Source organism: Apodemus sylvaticus, chromosome X (assembly GCF_947179515.1).
Source record: "Apodemus sylvaticus chromosome X, mApoSyl1.1, whole genome shotgun sequence".
Lineage (NCBI taxonomy): Eukaryota > Metazoa > Chordata > Mammalia > Rodentia > Muridae > Apodemus > Apodemus sylvaticus.
The window spans coordinates 24,706,768-24,717,728 of NC_067495.1; positions in this window are offsets into that span (position 1 = coordinate 24,706,768).

The following is a 10,961-nucleotide window of genomic DNA, read 5'->3' on the forward strand; positions in this document are numbered from 1 at the left end:
TTTTTATTACTATTATTTTACACCCCAATTGCAATTTCTCCTTCTTCCTCTCCTCCCCATTCCTCCCTCCACCTCCCCCTTTCCCCTCCCCATTCACTCCTTCATTTCTTGTTTTTTCTAGATTTATTTATTTATTGTATGTGAGTACACTGTAGCTGTCTTCAGACACACCAGAAGAGGGCGTCAGATCTTATTACCGATGGTTGTGAGCCACTATGTGGTTGCTGGGATTTGAACTCAGGACCTTCAGAAGAGTAGTCAGTGCTCTTAACCACTGAGCCATCTCTCCAGCCCCTCCTTCTTCATTACTATTCACAAAAGGGCAGGGCTCCCATGTATATCAACCAAACATGGCATAGCAAGTTGCAGTAAGACCAGGCACTTTCTGCCTTAAATGTCCTTTCATTTTATGGCTGGATGAGGCAACCCAGTAGGAGGAAAGGGTCCCAAATGCAGGCTAAAGAGTCAAATACAGCGCCTGCTCCCACTATTAGGAGTCCCACATGAAGACAAAGCTACACCACCATAACATATATGCAGATGTTCTTGGTCAGTGCCATGCAGGCTCCCTGGTAGTTCAGTCTATGAGCCCCTATGAGCCCAGGTTAGTTGACTGTGAATTTTATTTTCTTTTTTCTTTTTTTTTTATTTGTTTTTTTTCCGAGACAGGGTTTCTCTGTATAGCCCTGGCTGTCCTGGAACTCACTCTGTAGACCAGGCTGGCCTCGAACTCAGAAATCCGCCTGCCTCTGCCTCCCAAGTGCTGGGATTAAAGATGTGTGCCACCATTGCCTGGTGCTTGTCAATGCTCTTAACAGAACATTTCATTCTTTTACATGTACAGCTGCAAATTTCCCATTTTATGCTCTATTTATCTCTTATTATAATTTTATTTACTTAGTGGTCTGTCCTTTACCCACTCATCTTACCATAAATGGTTGTATAAGTTACTTTTCTCTTTGCTGTGACTAAATCACTATTAAGAAACAGCTTAGAGGAGGGAGGATTTGCACTGGATTATAAAACTATCAAAAGGGATAAAATTAAAATAGCCATATTGTAAGTCATGACTTAGGTAAGTTTTAGGTATTACCTTAAACCAGTCATAAGAAAGTAGGTAAATATTCCTTAGACCATTCATTCTCAAGGTGCTGGAGAGATGGCTCGCTCTCCCAGAGGTCCTGAGTTTAATTCCCAGCAACTACATGGTGGCTTTCAACCATCTGTAATGAGATTCGATGCCCTCTTCTGGCATGATAGTGACAGTGTACTCACACATGTAAAATAAATACGTAAATAATTATTTTTTTTTTAAAAAAAAAGGAAATCAAGGTTCTAAGACACGCACTTAGGATGCTCTGAGAACTCCTGGTTAAGCAATATGTTTAGGTCTTCATTGTTGGTACTGTTGAATTTAAAGCCATAACATTATCCAGTAATTTCATGAATACCAAAGAAAGTTACAAAGCATTCTCTTGAGACAAAGGAAGAGGGGATTGGGAAACCCTTAAAACTTAGTTAGAAATCCACTGTCTCCCTCCTTATTCTTAGAGGTTAGTAGGTCATTGTGTCTAGGAACTATAGAATGTCAACAGACTTGAATGCAATAATGTCGATTCCACAAGCCTCAGCATCTGGGCAAAAATCACATGTATTCTTATCTGACTGCTGGGCAAATGCTAGAAGTAAAAAACTTTGTAAAAGATCATATCCTTTCATGTGTTCAGAATTATATTTAAAGTCATATTGAAAACTGATGCAGTTAATTATTAAGCTTTCTTTAGCCTCCTGCATTGTGTTTGCTAAATGTACAATTTGGAACAGATAACTAGAAATGGACATAGATTGTCTAACCCAGATATGCTTAGTAGGCTCCTGGCCTTCAAACCTGCCAGAGACCTACTGAATATGGCATTTAAAATCTTAAACTTGAGGTGCTTAAAATGATAAACAGAGACTCCCAAATCCTAGCAGTGACACCCTCAGGGTCTCCAAGAAGATCTGGACACAAGAAAGGGCTCCACGTGATAGTGGTATGATAACCACTGAGAATCCACTGAAAGAGACTGCTCCATTGCCTTGCCAGATGCTGAGGCCTGGCCTAAATTGTAGACAAACAGGGACACTGGACATGCCTTGAGTTAAAACAAAGCAAAGTCAGTCTCCCAAGTTCCTTCTCTACAGGAAGGCCTCTCAGATTTGCCAGGCCTGGCACCTGAAGTTTCATTCTACTCTGGGACCTGTGCCCCCAAGGAAGCCATCAACATCACAGGAACCTAGTGAGGTGAGAGGGTAATGGGTAAATCTGCCATTTTAATGGGTGCATAGGTCATTTATATTATAATATATCCTCAGGTCTCTGAAAAGTTAGAAGCCAGTGATCAACAACCTGTGTCTCATGGTAGTAATTAGATTGGAAGGTCTACTTCTAAGAAAGTATTTGAAAATCTAGGAAGGTGTTTTGAGGTTGGTAAATACAAGTTATGGAGAATTTATCTTTCTGTAAACTTAAAAAGACTCTTGTAACCTATAGGAAATCCACTCACATCCATCTCCCACCATCAAATGGACTCAAGATAAGTACTGTTAATTATCAGCCTGTTTCCCTCCCCTCCTGCCCATTCCTGAGGGTAGGATCTGTTTCCTTTTTTCTGGTCCTGGAATCCCCACCCCTCCTAAGACTACCAAGACCATGGGCCTAAGAGTTTTAAATGTACATGCAAGAAAGTTCTTCTCCCTAAACTTTATCATCTGCCTCTAACACCCAGTTGTTCTGTCAGAATCAGAGTCCAAGAAAGTTCCAAAGCAGTTACCCACAGGTACTCTGGCCCAACCTCACAGACTGCTTTAACTGGGCCTACATGTTCCTACTCAGAGATGGTCCCACAGCCTGAACAGCAGTGAAACAACCAGCTCTTCCTGGATTGTCTGACATTCCAGCTTTTTGTCAACACCCCACAACAATGGCACCCCAATGTCAGAAGGAAGTAATCACAAATGATTACTTTGCCCATTATTTATAATAATAATAATAATAATAATAATAATAATAAAGGCTGGAATGTTTGATTTCAGACCCTGATACCAGAGACTGGGGTTCATATTTTACATATCAAAGCAGACCTGGCCTCCAGGTTCTCCCAGCATCCCTCAGTCACTACCTGGCATACCCTGCCCCCAACCCTGAACTTCCCAGCCCATGAGCTGAGCTGCCCTTCCCCCAGAGGCTCTTCCCTATATAATCCAGATATTGGGGCCTCTCTTGCTCCTTCTCTCTGCACATGCATCCTTTCTCTCTTTCTCTGTCCCCAGACCCCTCTCTCAGTGGAGACTTCCCTGGCCTCCTTTTTTGGGGCACTCAACTCACACATCCTAGAGTAGCTTTGCAACCAGTCTTTAATATATTTGAATCTGGCTTGAGTTGGCTCATTTCACAGCAAAGAAATCACCTATCCCTATACAATCCACATATACCATTCCAGGTTATATGCTCAAAGGAATCTAAGTGAGTATATAGCAAAGATAATCAAATATCTATGTTTATTGCTGCACTGTCCACAACAGCCAAAATGTGGAGTCAGTCTGTAAGTCCATCAACAGAGGAGTGAATTAGGAAAAGGAGGTGATGAACACAATAGTTATCCTCTCATAAACAAAAGGAAGTCATTTTATTTATGAGAAAGCGAATAGAGATCATCATGTTAAGGAAAGTAAGCCAAATCCAGAAAGACAAATATACTATATTTTCTCTTACTAATGGAATGTATGCAGGGACTTAAGGGAGAGAGAGGAAAGCAATAGCGAATGATAGGGCAGAAGCATGATAAGTATTCCATGTTCTCGTTCATATGTAGAATATGTGTGTGATAAAGAAAACTCTTCTTCAGGGCAATAGGCTTGGGAAACATTTGGTTGTCAAATAGCTCTAATGTGCACTTTGAGCGCCCCCCCCCCCAAAAGAGAGCTGGATTATGCAGCTTTCCTAAATATTTGTCTGTTTGTAATGTATGTACTGAAGCCAAGGGTTTCTCTTCTAAAATGCAGATTTAAAGACCTGATAGGCCCTTGAAAGTGTTTCCAAGTGTACGGTGACAGTCACTATTCTGCCATGTATGCTTATGTTTTTAAAAGATGGGGAAAACCCTCAGGCCATATTCCTTGATCTGTTTATGTTCAGTTGATCCGCTTCTTGGTCAGAAAGTACTAGTTTTCCAGAGGGGACACTATTTCAAAGAGACAGGTGACAAGACAGATCATACTTCACAAGTCAAGAACAAGGAAAAGGTAACCATAATAGATTCTACCTTGATTTAAGGTGAAGAGGAAAACAACCATTTCAGTAAGAACATTAGTCACAGACAAGATAAACTCAGCATTTGACACAACTGAAAATAGTCCTAACACTTCCTTCCATGGACGAGGTTATCCTTTGCTGGAACTAAAAGAAATATCTGGTGACTTACTAGGGAATATTGTACTTTCAAAGGCATTAAATCCCGTGGGAATAACTGAAGCAATTACTTACTGATCTTGAAAGAATTTCCATCTTCAAAACAGCAAAACTGATGCAACCAAAGTTGGATAGCCTGGAAATATTATTTACATGGAAAAACAAATATGTATATGTATATACCAATATTAATATGTACAAGCATCTACTGGTAAATGGAAATGGCTGCCATTAACTGTCTAGTAAGTATAAATAAAAGGGGGCTGGAGAGTAGCTCAGTGGCAAGGAGTATCTGCTGCTCCCTAGTATTCATATGGCAGCTAGCAGCCATCTGTGACTCCAGTTCCAGTGGATCCAACGGCGTTCTGTAGGCACCAAACACATAAGTGGTGCCTAGACATACATGCAAACAAAACACCTATATGATTTAAACCAAATAATAATAATATAATAAATATAAATATAAAGAATGAAAGAAGAACATGGGGTAGCAATGGTTTCTCTTTCTACACAAAGTTGTAGACTTTGTGCACATGCATGTTCATGAGTGTGCAGTTGCACATAGGTGTGTACATGTATGTACCTGAATGTAGAGGCCAGAGCAAAGCCTCAGGTGTAGAACTAGACAAGTTCCAGGTCATAAGCATTGGCGTGTTGGTTTGGGAATGTTATAAAGTGAGATTTTGTCACTGTGGCATTGTTAAGATCTTGGATGACCTTATTTGTTATTGGGGATTAGAAGGATCCGTCCTATACATTTTGGAGTTTTCCACAGCATTTGAGTCTTGTTTCTGTGTGCCAGTAGGGACCTCCCTTTTGCAGCTTATATACAATACATTGAAGGAAAACATATACTAAATTCACCCATGTTTTGAGAGTTGCTTGCCTTCAAACATGTAAAAACAAGGGGCTCTGTGTCCCCATCAAAGTGACTGCTTTGCCGAGGGGAGAGAAGGAGAAAGTTGCTGGTGGTGACAGGTGGATGCTTCTGGAGATGCAATTTCTGCTATTCTGGATTGACCTTGGTGGATGCTGCATTCACAGCCAGTCAAGAGATCCCATTTTTGCCCACAGAAACAGTCACTCCACATGAACTGAGAACCCTATAAGCAGCATGAATGACTTTGTAAAGGCCACATATGCAGTGAAAGTGTGGGGTGATCAACCTCTCAGACTCAGGACTCAGTCAAGGGCATCCTCGAATTCACCACATACCTGTGTTTTCCCATGGATGATCGGGCTTTATAAAAATAAAAATAAAAATAAACAATAGGTCCTAGCTCAGTCGGTAGAGGCCTGCCTAGAATGCCCGAAGACCTATGTTCCATCTCCTACACATAAACTAGATGTGGCACAGTCTAATCATCCTAGCACTTGGCAGCGAGGGGTGGAGGTAGAGGCAGGAGGGTCAAGAGTTCAAGGTCATCTTCAGAATAAGGTAAAGGCCATCCTGATGGCCATCAAAAACATTCAGATGGCAATGGAGGAAAGCCAAGGTACACTGCCATCAGATCAGAGATCTCCCTCTCACGGAAGCCCCATTTGATATAGTGGAAGGAGCTCAATTTGCCGACAGAGACTAAGGTAAAATAGGGAGCAACAGCCTAAGGTATTCAGGCTTTGTTTATCAGAGGGACCTAGCTGCTCTTAGGAAGCGATACCAAGGACTGCCAGCAGATGGCAGTAATAGTCCGCCTAGTGCTCTAGCTTTGGGCTAACCAGGCGTTCAGGGTGTGGTATCTTCATTGTTGATTCTGAAACCTGGCCCCTCACCTGCCTGAAATCGGCCAGAAAATCTGGTTAAAAGCCAAATTCCCAGTGAATCAGAGAGCACTCCTAAACTGGGCAGTGCTCGGGTACCTCGCCCTGCACCGTCAGATAAGCAGTCTACGCAGATTCAATTCAGACCTTAACAAGTAAACTCAAGTGCAAATTTTCTATTGGCTCCCGGTGATGTCACTTGCTGTGGCTGGGAGGCTGGGAGAACTGGTTTTCTAAGTGTGGAGAACCTTTGTTCTCTGCAACACCCACCTGGAATCCTAGGGCCTCACTGTGAAGCCAGGGCCCCCAAACTGGATCACTGCTCCAGCACACCCAGAACGAAAGCCTTAAGAAGAACTGGAAGTGCACAGCAAGGGTTAGGCAAAGTCACAGTGCAGTAATGGCTCTCACCTTGGCTCCATGGAACTCAGTCCCTAAGCCAAGTCAGGCTTTGTGGAACTTTACTCACTAGATACCAGTTCTGCCCCCCCTAGTTCTCTTGGCCAGGTTGTGTGATGGATCGAGTTCTTAAAAGGTCCAGAGTGGTTCCAGGCCTTCTGTATTGGCTCCTGGGTTCGTAAAATCACCTCTCCTTCTAACCACTTTAGACTGTTTACACCTCCGGCATACTTAAAATAATATGCAAACCTTAACAAGGCAAGGGTAGAAGAATAGAAGCCCTATTACTCTACAGTATCAAGCAAAGTCCATTTCTTCCGCCTCCTAAACTGCCACGATTAACATTGTTCCCAAAAGGTCAACTTGATATTTGCTTTGTCCCTTTCTGAAAGAAGCACTTGTATCTATCTGCTTGTCTTCAAATACCGGCCAGTCGTCTAGGAGGAAGTCCGCGGTGTTGTTGCTTTTGTAGGACCTGGCCATCTGTTTACAACCAATCTCTTTAAACCTCTGCGGCTGCAGGTGGAGAATTCGCGCTTCCTCGTGCACTGCCTGAGCTTCACACTCCATTTAGGTCAGGTCAGCAGTGACCCAGGTGAGCCTGGTCAAGTGCCAGTTCCGCTGGCCACACTGATAGTGCCGTTTCCCCTCCACCACTAGCAACTGCAGTCGCACTTGCTGTTAAGTTCCACAGTTCTCTCGGGTAGTCAGACTACCTGTAGCCTTGAGAGGTAGCCAGTGGCAGAATGACTGCGAGGGTGTGGTCAAAGGAGCCTAATGCTACTTGCCGGTACACCAAGCTCACAACACGGCCTGGCCGCCCACTCAGAAGCTGGGCGAGCTTATTTACAGAACTTGTCACTGTCTCAAAGCTTCACTTTTTTCACCTCTGCTATCAAGGAAGTCAAAACATTCCTGGGCCTTTTTTTTTTTTTTAAAGGAGGGCTAAACTGAGGTGCGGTGAGAAATGATCAGTGACTGACTTGCGTGCAGGATGGGGAGAATCCCTCTGGTAGTGCTTGCTAACTTCTGCGGCACGTGCCCCCTCCTGGGAGGACAGTCACTTTCTTGCCCAATCTAGGCTTTTGCTGCCTTCCTGGTCTCCCATACCTGGCTTTCAGCACTTCTGTGATTGCGACTCTGAACACTTTTCAATCTTTTCCCTAATCCCTAAGGATAAAATGAATACCTTTGTAGGTCTTTTTTTTTTTTTTTCATCTCTCTCCACCCCCGCACTTCCTTCTCAAGCTCGCAGCAAAATTACTAGATTTGGAATGTATGCTTATGGAATAAATGAAGGGGTGGCTGACATTAGCAACAGTAAGGCGGGGCCTCGGGTACCGACCTCTTAAAGCAGAAGAGCAATAAATCATCTCTTTTGGGTAGTGTAGGGGGCTACTGTCGCCCTTCCTGCAATGCATCCTGTCTGGCAGAAGCAACCCTCCCCTCAGAGACCAGCTATGCCTTTGTTTGTTAGCATTTTTCTGTGGGAAGGGAGAAGTTGATGTAGGAATCCGAGGACCACAGACTCTGCTGCAATCATCTTTGTTTCTGTAAGCCTCCTGTCTGGATTTGGCCCTTTAGATTAGTTGCTTACTTACTTACTTATTTTTCTCATTTATCTAGAGTGAGAAAAACTGTGCTCAGCTTACTTCTAAGACATATGGAAAAAAACAATAGATGTTGGAGCAGGCTTTTTAGCCCTGTCACATAATCCTCCGCAGCCAGCAGTTGTGCCCATGTGCTAAGAAGGGGGCAGGGCCACTGGGAAAGCTCCCATTCTCCGGGGAAGTGAAAGTGAGTCACATTGCTGTTTCTGTCATGTGACAGCTGTGGGGCACAATCAACTCACTGAGCTTCTGCTTCCTGCTGATAGGGTGACAGGCCAGGCCTTGGCGGCTTATACCTGTCATTTCTACCAATTGGGAGGCTGAAGCGTGCCTGAATTATAAATCGAGGCCCTGTCAAATAAAACAAAACAACAAAACGGGGGTGATAGGTGGTTTTATTTAGTAACCACTTCCAAAGTGATTAGTCCTGTTCTAGCAGTGCCCCTCCCCCCTGAAACCCCAGAGTTTCAAAATGGCAGCCGCAGCTTCATTTGGGGGGGGGGGGGTGTCAAATGGTACCTAAGCTTCTTTGCATCTTTGCTGTACACATAAGTACAGCTTTTGGAAATTGCTTTGTAAATTATCTTTTCAATTTTTTATTTGTTTTTATTACTTGACCTACATAATTTTTCTTGACAGTATCTCATTATGTAGCCCAAGCTATCCCTGGACACATAATACTCCTAACTGCCTCAGTGTCAGAAAGGCTAAAAATATAGGCATGCAGCACTGGGCCCAGTGAGGATATAGACTTTCATTCTCTTGAACACATTTTAGGTACATTCTCGATATGCATTTGTGAATATTCTTTCCTCTGTATCTTTACATTTTCTTACCAATGCTTTTTTTTGGGGGGGGGGGGCGCAGGGAAACAGAAGCACTTGATTTCAAAATAGAACTTGTCACTGCTTTCTTTTATGGGCTATGACTTCAGTGACACCTTTAAGAAATCCTCGCCAAGCACGATGGGCTGTTATATGCCTGTCATCCCAGTATTCGGGAGGCCAAGTCAGGGAGATCACCAGTTCCAGGCAAATCTAGGCTAAATAGAGTAACCCTGTGTCCAAAACAAACACATTATTCTAACCCTTCCCACCAAAGACAGAACTATTTTCTCTTCTGTTCAGTTCTACAAATTTTGTGATTTTATGTTTATGTCTGCAATGCATTTTTAAATTTTCTTTATTCTTAAAAATGGTATACAGGTATACAATGAAATATCACATTTAGGCCCATTTCCCCTTCCAAACCGCCCCCCCCCTTTACCCTCCTCAATTCTCCCTACTAATGCCATAATTTTTTTTTTTAAAAAAAAATAGCTTTCTAAGATCAGTCAGTGTTGCCCAGTATGTATGGGTCTGGGGCATCCACTACAGTATGGGAATCTGCCATGTGGCTACATCTTAAAAATGAATAAATCTCCCTCCCCCAGCAATTATCCACTGCCAGTAGCTCCTCAGTAAGAAGTAAGGCCTAGAGATCATCTACCCTATCTACAATAGAATTTTGACTGGCCTGGTCTTGCGCAGGTCTCATGCAGGTAAGCACAGCTGCGGTGAGCTCACAAACGAAGGTGAGTGAGTGAGTCACCCTGTCACTCACTCCCAGAGGGAAGAGTTTCATGGCACTCCTCCCTGCCCTCTGGCTCTTACATTCTTTCTGCCTCTTCTTCCTTGTTGTTCAAGGCTGGAGCTTATTCCTTATATGGTATGAGATATAGATTTAGTTTATGAATAGTTATATACCTTGACTTTCCTGCAAAATATTAAACTAATACGTAGTATCAGTTTTGTTTTGTTTTTTTTTAAAGAATATCAACATAGTGTCAGCTTGATGTGATAGCAAACCCAGAACCTAAGCTTGAGCTCCAAACCACTGTGCGGCACACTTTGGAAACCATTCCTCGCAGAAAGAGCACATGTACCCTAGAAGTCTGGCTCCAGATTTCTGCATTAATACCCATGACATATGGCTGCTTGGAAACATTTGGGAAGTTGAAAGTAGGGTTATGCATCTCTGGACTAAAGAACAATGCAGAAATGGAAATATGTGGAGGATTTAGGAGGAAGGAACTCTAAAGCCTCCTAGCTGAAGTGTTGCTTACTTGGAGGAAGTAGAAGTGCTGGCAGATAGGACTGGCTGCAACCAGGGGCACCAGAAGTTCTTCTTTGTCATGCTTCTAGGGGCAAGAAGTGCTGGCAAGTTCAGAAGCAGGGAGCGGCCTAAGCACAGGTCATAGATGGAGCACCAGGGGGCAGTGTGGAGCAGAGCAAAAGTCCTTTGGAGTCCATTAAAAAGCCTCCCAGGGGTCGATGTAGGAAGCTAGCAGAGTAGAGGCAGGAAAATGACACAAAAATGACCTTGGCTCACGTGGATTGGGGAGGAAGACCACTTATGAATACTGTTGGCTTGCATTTTTGTTTGATAGGCCATGCCTGGGGGTATCACCCATGACATATAGGCTATGCCTTTTACACAGCAATGGCAGTCCCAATCTCCAGGAAGTAAAAAGTCTTTGGGAAGAAAACAAACAAAAAACCATACAAACAAACAAAACAAAATAAAACAAAACCCACAAAAAACCAGAACAGAACAAAACAAAACAAAATTTACATGCACACACACACACACACACACACACACACATCACACACAATACCAATTAAAGTTCCTTAGAAGAACAGATGTTAGTGGCCATAGATTCAGCCATTTCTCTTTTTGGTTCCCCCTCCCCCCCAAAT